General features: G+C 34.3%; 1 pseudogene; it reads right to left on the reverse strand.

Annotated features, from left to right (window-relative positions):
* Positions 1 to 1,797: 1,797 nt before the first annotated feature.
* LOC103027324 (interferon-inducible GTPase 5-like) lies at positions 1,798 to 3,120 on the reverse strand (annotated as a pseudogene).
* Between the last annotated feature and the right edge of the window lie 8,862 nt (positions 3,121 to 11,982).

Raw genomic sequence — 11,982 nt, forward strand, 5'->3', positions numbered from 1 at the left:
GAAGCTATTTTCAATAAGATTCACCTTTCACCGGGTGCTTGAAGGGTTGTCCCAATTCCTAGGGGTAGGATTTTACCCCTTCCCCTTGTAACTCCGTTCCAAGGGGAAGGATTACACTCGAAAAGAAGGGGTAGGGGTAAGGGGTAGGGCCAAGGGGAGAAATGGGATTCACCCGTACTCTGCTGTGATCTGAGTATTTTACTATACACTCACTGATCTATTTATTAGGAGCACTAGACTAATGCTGGGTATGACCTGCATCGTCAAAGGAAAATAAAAAGATTAAAAATGAAGTTTGCAGCTGAATAAAATGTACTTGTTAGAGCGAGATCTCAGATTTTTACCAGGTACCAGAAGCCGAACCTAATGGAAAACAACACAAAACTTTTCAGATGAATGGCAGGGGTTTGCACATTCATCTCCCAGCAGTAGGGTCTTGGATTCAAATCCCTATCTGAGTGGAGTTTCTACGTTCCTCTCCGTTTGTCCGTAGGTTTTTCTGTGTTTTTTCTCTGTTCCTCCCACAGTCTAAAAACGTGAAAATTAGGTAAATTCCTTAATCTGATTTACTCTAATCACTTTGGTGTGTGTGGATATGTGCTGAGTGTAAATGGTTGAGAGTAAAATTTGATTGTAATGTGTCCTTTGGTGTCTAGAAAGAAGTGTAACTTCATTCATAAAAAAGATTGTATGAAACAGAATAAAATTGGATTTGGCCACTTTCTACTGTGTGAATATAGACTTATATTGCATTGCTAAATAATTAGTTCACATGCTGAATAACATGTTCACTGTTGATGAACTCTCTTGGTTTAAATTTAATTTTATTTAGGCTTGTGACCTATACTCTCTCTTTAGCAGTGAGTAAGGGATTGTACTGGGCAGAAAAGAGACAGAGGGAGTGAGAAAGAAAAATATGAAAAAAATTGTTCAAGGTTTACACTGATGCCATGGCCAACGGAACAACAATAAAATAACTGCAGTTGTGGTTCAAAGGTGTTAAAATTGTAATGAGAATGATCATAGCCATACCATAAATCAGTTATTAATCTATATTTAATATGAGCAATTTTATTAAAGATACATAAAGATAAATAAATCAAAAAGGAATATTAACATTATGTTTACAGAAAGATTGATTGATTTCCAGAATATATGAAGATGAAATAATGCTTTTACATGTAGTTTCAGTAACAAAAAGCAATTCTAAACCCGTGTTCACCACACATAGTAAGCATTAAGCTCTTTTTTTATTCTATATAAAAATCTGTTATCTGAAGCACATTTTAACTAACCAAAAAAAAAAACAACAAATTTGAAGATGGTTTACCTACTGGTCATAATCTAGATTTCCTGAATTTTAGGAAACAAACAATTAAATGGAAAACATTTAAAGGGTTCTGTGTTTCACAAGTAATAGAAACTGTTTTATAAAAGATTTCAGTCAAATCAAAAACAAAAGCACTTTGACAATCATAATAATTAAAAAATAAATCAGAAATCTAAGTCTCAACATTACATTCACAGAACAATCATTTGTAAAGTAAAAATGCAGTCCATGTAAATCCACTACAACACAGCTACATCATTTAATGAAGAAAATGGGAACTAAACAGGTCCTGCAGCCAAGGCTGTCAATCACTTCATTCTTTATTGTAACCTGGTCTACCTTATATATAGCATATAAAATAACAGCACAAAAAACAACAAAAAATGTTTTTGAAGGGAAAATGTAAAAACAATCCTGGCAGTTTAAGGACAGGGCAAAACTGATTAAAAGACAGTTTAGTGAAGTATAAAAATTATATTGCAACCAGCCAGCAGAGGCGCTAGAGCTTTGCTTCTTTTATTTGAGAGGTGCTGCACTGTTCATGCTTACTACATTTATCGGTCTGTCCGTTACACCAACCCTGCCTCACTCAGCATCATTCTTGCTTCATCTGCCAAGGCTTTCAAGCCCCTCTCGAGGAGATCCCGCGTCATGGTGAAAGAGGTGGCTGCTGCTGCAACGCTTCCTGCATAAGGAATCAATTTGCACAGATTCTTGCCTATTGCAGATGCTCCCATTCTGAGCAGTGATGCTTCTCTAAGTTCTTTTAAAAGTGGAGATTTGTTTCCGGTCCTTCAGTTCTGGCTTGTTCACTCATTCTGAGAGCTTCTTGAGAGATCTGTCATCGAGGCCAAATGCGTGGTAGCACCTTGTGAAAAAAAGATATCACAATGGCTGTATCACATGCAAAAGACAGACCAGGCACTGGTGCTGCTGCAATCCCACCAGAGACGATAGCTGCAGCCCAGATGAGCTTCTTAAATACGGCAACTTTCTTCTCCAGCATAGCCACTGATGTGATTGGTGCAGACTGCAGTAGAGCGTACTGCTTATGCTCTGGAAGCTCCGAGTTCAGAGTGGAAACAAGCTCCTCAAAATCAAACTCAAAGATTCCAGGAGGATATGAGGAACACAGGAGGGTTTCCCAGCTCCTTTAGGTTTTCCTGACAATCTCTTCTGATTTTCGAGAGAGTTTCTTCAATATTGAACGTTTTCTTTCTTTTTCTTCTTTTTCTTTCACTGTCAATATCATTGTCTATCTTTGATCTAATGAAGTAAAACTTTTTTCCTTTTTTGGATCTCTTTAGCCAGCATGATCTCATTCTCTTTTAATCTCACCGAAGCGATGATGAGGAAGAAATCAAACCTGTTTATCTGTATTTTCTTAACATATGTTTTTACTTTAAAATTTGGGGTTCCAACTCCAGGCAGGTCCCAAAGCACCACATTTGGAATTGTGGGATGTTCGTAAGGGGTGGGTTTAGCAGTGGTTTCAGTAACTCCAGTTTCAGCAGCACCTTCATCATCATCATTCAGATGTCTATAAGCATTGATGAACGTTGACTTTCCCACCCCAGTTTCTCCAGTTACTGCTATGTTAAGCGAGACATTAAACAAATGGTCGATCTGCTCTTGAGCCTTTTTCTTTGCTCTTTTCAAAGTGGGTTCTCCAGATGCCCGGATTGCATTGTTTGTATCAGAACTCTGACTAGACATTGTCGAACTCCAAAAAAAAAAAAAAAAAAATAGTATTAACTGTAGATGAGCTCCAGTTAGTGCCCTTTATTGGATGTTTTCTTTTCCTTTGCTGAGCTCAAAATGTGTACAGTTGCCCTGTAAAGACACAATATAAAAAATCGATTCGGAATAGATCAGTATTGACACCAGATTTTCCACATGATCTTTTAGAGCATCAATAAGGAAACAGTCTAGATTTGGAAGCCAATAAACATACAATTTACACTCATCATTGACATTAGTGCACTTTTAGTGATTTCTTTCTTTTATCAAACAGAATCTAACAAATAAAAATGTCTGCGTCCAGGGCCCCAGGCGAGTGGTGAAGCCTAGCCACTGAAGCACATGACTGGTGCAATCCCAACTAAGGCCAGCAGAGGGAGACACCTACAGGGAATTTACTTTAGAGACAGTAAAGGAAAATGCAATCTCACAGAGGACACATTTAAAAAAAGCAAGCTTTGTCTAATTCATTTCTCGTTCATCATTACGCTTCATACACCCAGGGGGAATCTGAAATACAAGACAGCAGAGAAAATGCTTACAATCACAGAGATTACAAAACTAAACCAAGCAGTAAAGACAAGATCCAAAGCTTTTATTAGTACAACACAGTTGCAGCCAAAGCTTGTGCTAATTTGAAGGCACCCATGGCTGAAATCCAACTGTACAATGTTTGGCAAAATTCTACCCTAGGTATTTTGGATCCTTTGGACCTATGAAACTTAAATATTAAAAAGTATCAGTATTGGTATTGATATCGGCAATACTGGCCCTGAATTTTCTTGGTATCGGGTCGAAAGCAAAATTCCTATTTTTGCCCACCTCTAATGAGGTGCAGCGTTTTTTTTCATATTATATTACCTCTTTCTATTACTTATTAGTTACAGTGAATTAATATTGTTTTATTCCACAGATATGACAACTTTGTGAAGTGTTAATTTAAAATAAACACTCATTGTTTTTGTTACAAAACAAAAATTTGAAGTTGCCTTTCAGCTAATTAAACCTAAAAGGCAGGTAGAGTTGATATTTGTGAAAAATTCAGAGATTACAAAGATATTAGCTACACTACAGGATAAATTACTTTTTTAACCTGAGTGAACTTTATTTGGAACAGGAATGTTCCAAAAAAAGCCCCAAAAAACTCCACACTTAACAAAATTTCATTTACCTACAAAACACATGAAACACATAAACAGACATAACCCAACAAACAAACCTGCTGCAGTGCATGCTGGAACTGACGGCACAGTCTCTGATACTGAATAGACTGTGTGGAGAAGAATTTTAACAACTCTGGATTTGTTTTTTCTAAGGCAACACCTAGTCAGTTAAAAAACACACTGTGATTTTAACACTGTGGATTTTAATGTGGGATTGTGCCATAGGTATAACCATCTTTTAGAAAGTGATGACAAGGGTGATATACAATATATATAAATATATATAAATCTGCACATCATGGACAGGGATGACCATGAATGATATTAACTATTGAGTGGCACCAGTCTTATTCATGATGCCATGCCAATTGCTCTACAAAAGTAGAAATCAGACATCAATATGCTTAACCTCTCTTGTAGCTGAGAAAAAGGTTAATGTCTTCACCTTCGTGAAGAACATATTTGATTGAAAGACAAGTCAAACCAGTGCTGGACCCATATCTGGATTGTGAAGATTTTCTCAGTGTAGGAAGCAGTGCATTCCTGAACTTCAAAGAGAAATAAGATCCAGTTGCAGATGTTTTATGAAAGAAGTTTCCCCAAGCATTTTTATATTTTTTTTATTTATATTATAGTAACCGTATAACAATTAATGAGTTTTAACTATTTATCCAATTAAATCTATTAGTATGTAGAAACTAATTTGTGACTGAAATTGAGTGAAAATAATGTGTGGAAATGATCAGAAAAGAAGTAAACAAATCTCAATATTATGACATTCAAAAACTTGAACAGAAGTATAAGGAAGTGCATTTCAATATAAAACATTTATGCAAAATCAGATGTATGCAAAACAAGATATGTGCAAAACAAACAAAAAAATGACTTCCTTATTAAAACTGCGTCCACGTGGAAAAAAAGTATGTTATTTATTGACTGACAGACTGTGGGCATAGTAGAGTTAAGATTGTCTGTCCAAACCCGAGCCGATGCCCAAACTAAAAAACGTCTGTGATGACCGTACTGTGACATTCATACAGCCTTTGTTTTTTCTAAAGATTTATTTCTAATTTTCTAATTGTCCCACCCGTTCAGCTGCTAGTCAGCTGTATATATTTCCCATCACTAGTGATGCCACAACCAACACAAGGAGGATGAGGACATGTGCTGCCTGACATCACCCTTTGGAGTGATGAGGGGAAAGAGCGCCATTTAACCACCCAGAGAGAGCAAGGCCAATTGCACTCTCTCGGACTCCGGCTGCTAATGGCAAGCTGCATGACTGGGATTGGAACCAGGTCATAGTGCTTTAGACAGCTGGGTCAACATGGGTCAAAAATCACCCACATTTATTTTCTATGGTATGGTATTATTGTTAAGGTATTAAAAACATGTGTTCTGTGTTACACTTAAGTCAGATATTAACAAGCAAACGATTTTAACACCTCTGCTGCAGAAGCAAGAAGGGACTTCCCCTTTTTGACGGCACGGATGTACGGATAAAAGACTATGCCTGTACCCGAATAAACTCAGATTGTAATTTGCATATGTACTGTCCTTATTGGGCAATCTTGTCCGCGGCCACTGTTACAGGACATAGCGTTCCAAATTTCTTGTACATTGTGATGAGCAAATACTCTGTAATCTTCACACTTTCAACTGACCTCCCCTTGCTGGATGCCCGTATTAACTGGTATAAAGAACTGTGTGAATCTGAATAAAGTTAGATTGTTAAAGGAAGCAACTGTGTGTGTGATCCTTTCAATCTCCCTCAAGGTTAAATTGGGGTGTGGCAGAAGAATCAGACCAGGGCCGGGGGATAACTGAATCCAGGAGAGGGTGAAGGGCAACCACACAACTTTATACCCTTTCATTAATGTATGGCCAAGTATTTCTATAATATTTATCACCAATAAAATAATATAGTCATTCAGTATTCAAGTTATTCCTCAATTAGCTTGTTTTCAATTAAAGTACAGCTTTATTTCATTTTTTCCTTTCTTACTTTTTGAATAAAAGACCTTTTTTATATCACTAACCCTCTAATGCAGACATTCAAAAATTACCCGCATTTATTTTCTATGTAACTTCATGTATAGCTGAGGGTTTCTATGATATATCTTACCAATACATTTCATACACTTTCAGAATTTAAAGTTTTTATCATTTATCTTGTTTTTGATCATCATGCATCCTTATTTAATTTTTACCATACCTACTTTTTGAATAAAAGCCCTTTTATCACTACCACATGGATCAAAGAAGGACCTGCATTTATTTTCTATGTTAATTCATGTATGGCTGAGGGTTTCTTTAGCAAAAATCTTCATTTTTATTCTTCTTTATTACTTTATGAAGAAGCATTTGTATTTCTACACACTGTTTTACACACACGGGTCAGACACGACCCACATTTACTATTTTACATCTCTGCACAGCTCCTGTCACACAACTCAGTGCTGTTTTTAATTGTTTTAACATAACTTTAAAAAATATTTAATGACAGTTAACACTTATTCGCTCTCCCTCTCACACACACACACACACACACACACACACACACACACACACACACACACACACACACACACACACAAACACACACTAGCTAGCTTTTAACTATTCTGTATAGAGTTATTAGTTATATAGAGTTATTAGTAATCTACTGTAGTAAGCTAACTATAATTAAAAATAAAATTTAGTTATAACTACTGTACTTAGCTAAGTACATTGGTGTTTATTTTTGGATAGTAGATAGCTTGTCACCAAGAATATCTTTACCACAAAAATACCCTGCAGTTAAATTGCCTACCAATGTACTTAGCTAAGCTACTACAACATTTAACTAACTACAGCAGATTTAAATAACTAAAATAGAATATCAACAAATCCTAGCTAATAATAATTATTTGTAACTTACTGACAGGTAATGTGCTCACTTTCAAGGTAACCTAAACCTATTCAATATTGTATACAGTAATTTTTGACCTATGTCTGCATTAGAGGGGTAGTGATACAAAAAGGGCTTTTATTCAAAAAGTAAGAAAGGAAAAAATAAAATAAGGATGTACTATGATTAAAAACAAGTTAATTGTAGAATAACTTAGGTACTGAATTAGGGACTGAATTAATTAATTGCTAATGTATATCATAGAAACACTCAGACATACATGAAGTTCCATAGAAAATAAATGTGGGTGATTTTTGACCCATGTTGCACATTAAAGGAGGTGTGCATATGTTGCGAATCAAAGTGTTAAAACATAGGCTGTAGGGTACCCATGTTGCGCATTAGAGGGGTAGTAATAAAAAAGGGATTTTATTCATAGGTTAAAAAGGATAAAATAAAATAAAGATGTATTATAAAAACAAGTTAATTGAGGAATATCTTAAATATTGAATGATTAAATTCATTTACTGCAAATATACAGAAAATTTAAACTCAGCCAGGTCACTTCTGACCCATGTTGCGCATCAAAGGGTTAATGTAAAATTTTATTTTATATAAAGCTATGGTGGGATCACAATCACAATATAGCAAAGTAACAAATCACACAGTGATCATAATACAAGTTGTACAAGTTAAAATGTTATAACCATGCAGCTCTGTCCTGCATACGAGTTCCTCTACTCATCCATAATAAACTTTGGAGTTCCACTCTTTATACACAGTTTTATTAAATAACAGGCTTTAGCTCCTTAGCTTCTTCCGTGTTGCACTGTTCATTAACACCACTCTGAACACATTTCATTTATTCAAACAACTCATAGATACAAAGGTCAGTTTTACCTTCTACTTGCTAAAATAAGTTTAGTTTAAATTGAGCTAAGGCTCATAATGACAGTTTACAGAGCGTGCCGGATCGGGCTTGGACAGAACGTTGACTCAATCTAAGCTCTTGGGCGTGGCCTAATCTTTAAAATCTGAAAATAAGTTTTTCAGAAGTTAATTGAGTTTAAAAAAGAAACACATGCAGACAGAAATGTCCCAATATAAATATATGATCATTTCTAGGTCACCTTTCTTTTCATCACAAACACCATTTGACTTATCAGTTGACCAGGCTTACTACAGGAAGATTGTTATCAACTGAATAGATGTTTTCAACCCTCTTCATCTCTTTTTTGCATAATATATAATCATTTTATTTATATCAAAGGAAAAAAATGTAGGCAATAGGCAAATAGAGACAATTTGACATTTATTTATTTCTATTCTGTGTGTATGCTGTTGTGACTAAATCATTCTGTCCCAAAAAGGAAGAAATAACAGAAAAACAGATTTTTAAATTACAACTGTGTGTTTGTATATCCCACAGTGGCGTGAAAAAGTATTTGCCCCCCTACAGATTTCTTTTGTTTTTGCTTTTTTGTCATACTGATTTTTTCCCATTATAACTTTCATATAAGACAAAGATAACCTGGTGTAATTAAAAAAGGACTTTTCAATTGATAATTTTATTTATTAAAGAAAAATATATATACAAACCAATCTAGCCCTGTGTGAAAAAGTGTTTGTCCCCTACATATAAAAACCTGGTTTTGCCACTCTTGGCGGCAACAGCTGCAGTCAAGCTTTACCAGTAACTGACAATGAGTTTTTCACATCTCTGTGGAGTCATTTTGGTCCACTCTTCTTTACAGAATTGTTTTAATTCAGAAACACTAAAAGGTGCTTTGCTGAAGCAGCCTCAAATCATCACACTACCACCACCGTGTTTTACATTTAGTATGATTCAGTTTGATGTTTTTTTTCTAAAATGTTTAGCTAGTTTTACGCCAGATGTAACAGGATTCACACCTTTAAAAAAGTTCAACTTTTGTCACATCAGTGCAAAGAATATTTACCCAATGTTCTGGGAATCATCAAGATGTTTTTTTGGTAAATGTAAGATGGGTTTTTGTGTTCTTATTAGTCAGCATTGTTAATAGTTCCTTGTTCGACCAGTCTGTTTCGTATTACATTACATTACATTACATTTGGCAGACGCTTTTGTCCAAAGCGACTTACAATAGTTGAGTACAATGTAAAATAAGTTTAAAGGTAAAACATCTTTGGATAGGGATAAAAGGAGGACAAAGGGGAATAATAGGATAGAGGAGTGAAGGAGAGGAAGAAGGAAATGAGGATAGAAGTAGTTAGTGTGTTAGAGGTGTTTAAGAGAGTAAGTGCTCTTTGAAGAGCTCTGTCTTCAGGAGTTTCTTAAAGATAGCGAGAGATTCTCCTGATCATCATCGTATCATTAAATCATTACCTCTGACCTTAACTGAGGCAAGGCGAGTTCTTTAAGATGACTTTCTAAATTATTTCCTGAATTCCTGGTGAATTGTCCATGTCCTTTTGGAGTAATTTCTGTTGGTCGGCCACTGCTGGGAAGGTTCACCTTCAAATTGGCGCATAATGTGTGTGTGTGTATTTTTTTTTTATTTATTTATTTTTTTTTATCTTTTATCTGCTTCATGTTTTCAGACAGGTTCTGTTTAAGTATTTTTTATTCTAAAAAAGTGTGATTAATCACGGTTAATTTATGGGGGGCAAACACTTTTTCACAAAGGGCTAGACTGATTTGGATAGTTTAATTTCCTTAACAAATGATAAATCATCGTTTAATTGATGATAAATCATCATTTAAAGAGTGCTTTTTGTATTTACTCAGGTTATATTTGTCTTAAATGAAAGTTTGTTTGATAATCTGAAAAATGTAACTCATGTTATCACAAAAATGCAAAAACAAAAGAAATCTGTAAGGGGCAAATATGTTTTAATGCCACTGTGTGTGTATACATAAATAAATATACAAATATATAAAGTATATATATATAAATGTATATATATGTGTATACTTACATCAATCTGTCTCCTGTCTCGCACCTGTTGATCACTTCAGAGAGATGTGGCAATGGTCCAACACTCTGTAAGATACGTACAACATTATACATTTGTATAATTTCACGGAACCCAGAAATATTTTGTTTACCTACTAATGATGTACAGGTCATCAGTTAATAATTGGGTTGGAATGCAAAATGAGCTACTACATAATAAACGTCACATATAACAGTACATACAACAATAATACAACAATAAAAATAAGCATTATTAAATGGTTCAGAAATGTCTCATCTCATCATGCCTAATTATTTATTGAGACTAGTTGAGACATTACTAATCTTTAACATTTTAATGCTTGTAAACAATAATGAATTGAGACATTATTAAAAAATGTGTAATGGTTCATTATGTCTTGACTAGTGTGAATTAATGGTAAGTTGGTAATGTTGTAAGTACTCTTAATAAATGTACCCTTATTGTAAAGTGTTACCTCAGTGTCAAAATCTGATAAACTAATGATCTTTAAGTACAGCAACTAATAGTTAATAATCATGACACTTTGAGTTATTAATAAAAATGTATGATACTACCCCACAATCATTTTATTTTAAAAAAAGAGATTTTACCTTCTGTGCTCTTCTGTGGTTTCTGAAATTATTTTCATGTGAGAGAGAATATAGTCCTGGTGTGGGTGTGGCTACGCTGAAGGTTGGGTCACTTTTTTTTATTTTTTTGGGCAGGTGTTTGATTAGATATTGGAACATAATAGAGTTTATTGAAGCTCAAGATAGTGTGAAAATCTTATGAAAAAAAATTCCAAATAAATATCCTTATAAATTATTTTATGTTTTTTTTTAGGCATTCAGTTGTACAGACACTTTCGTACACATTTCAGCTGTATAAAAATAAGAAGTTAATTAATGAAATGAAAGTTATGGCTGATTAGCGTAGCTCTGTGTTTTTCAATGATGCTAATGTATTTTATGGTCTGGATCAGGGGTTGCCAACCTTTTGCAACTCATGACCACCTTAGCCCACCACAAAATTTTCCATGGCCCACGGAATATATCAATTCCTGTGACTGTGCTACGCCAAACCAATCAACAAGCTCAACCAAAACATGTTTTATTTTGCAAAACTTCTTTTCATTTTATTAACTTCTTAACTATTTTAAATTACATTTACTGAACTATCTATATATTTTAAATATGTTTAACTTTGCAAAATAGAAAAAAAAAAAAAAAAGAATTTTGACCTATGGTCCCTTTGCAGTAACTATAAAATTAAAACACTAAAATGAAAATGCAAATACTGTTTAGCATTTTTTTCCAAATGTGTAAAAAAACATTGACAAAATTAAAAACAAAATTAAATCACTTCATTTGCAATTTAATTTTTCACTTGAGCACGGGTCATATGTGACAAAAATAAAATTAAAATTAAAAAGGCTTTTGCCATTTCATTTTCATTACCATGCAGGTATTTTACAGTCAAATACAAAATTAATTAATAATTGTAAAATAAAAAATAAAAGCTTCACCTTGGCCTTGCCTTTTCTTGATGCCTTTCTTGCCTTTTCATAATAAATGTAAAAAAAAATGAAATAAAAATGAAATAGTAACGTTTTTATTCATTAGTCCTTGCAACGGGCTGCATGTCTGACAGAATTAAAATGAAAATACAAAATGGAAAAATCAATATAAAAGTGACAGTTTGTGATTCATCAGTGTTTGGCGTGGATGGCGCTTTAAGGGCAAAAATAAAAAGATAAATGCAAAGGAAGATTAGCGCTCTCTGCTGGTGAATAACTTTTCTTTTTCTACTTCACCAGCATGCAAATACATGCACATTAACAGTAGGCAGGGAAAGTGAAGCTTGTAGTTTTCTCTTCACAATTAGCCTTTTTTATTTTAGAT

The sequence above is a fragment of the Astyanax mexicanus genome, chromosome 17, assembly GCF_023375975.1.
Source record: "Astyanax mexicanus isolate ESR-SI-001 chromosome 17, AstMex3_surface, whole genome shotgun sequence".
Lineage (NCBI taxonomy): Eukaryota > Metazoa > Chordata > Actinopteri > Characiformes > Acestrorhamphidae > Astyanax > Astyanax mexicanus.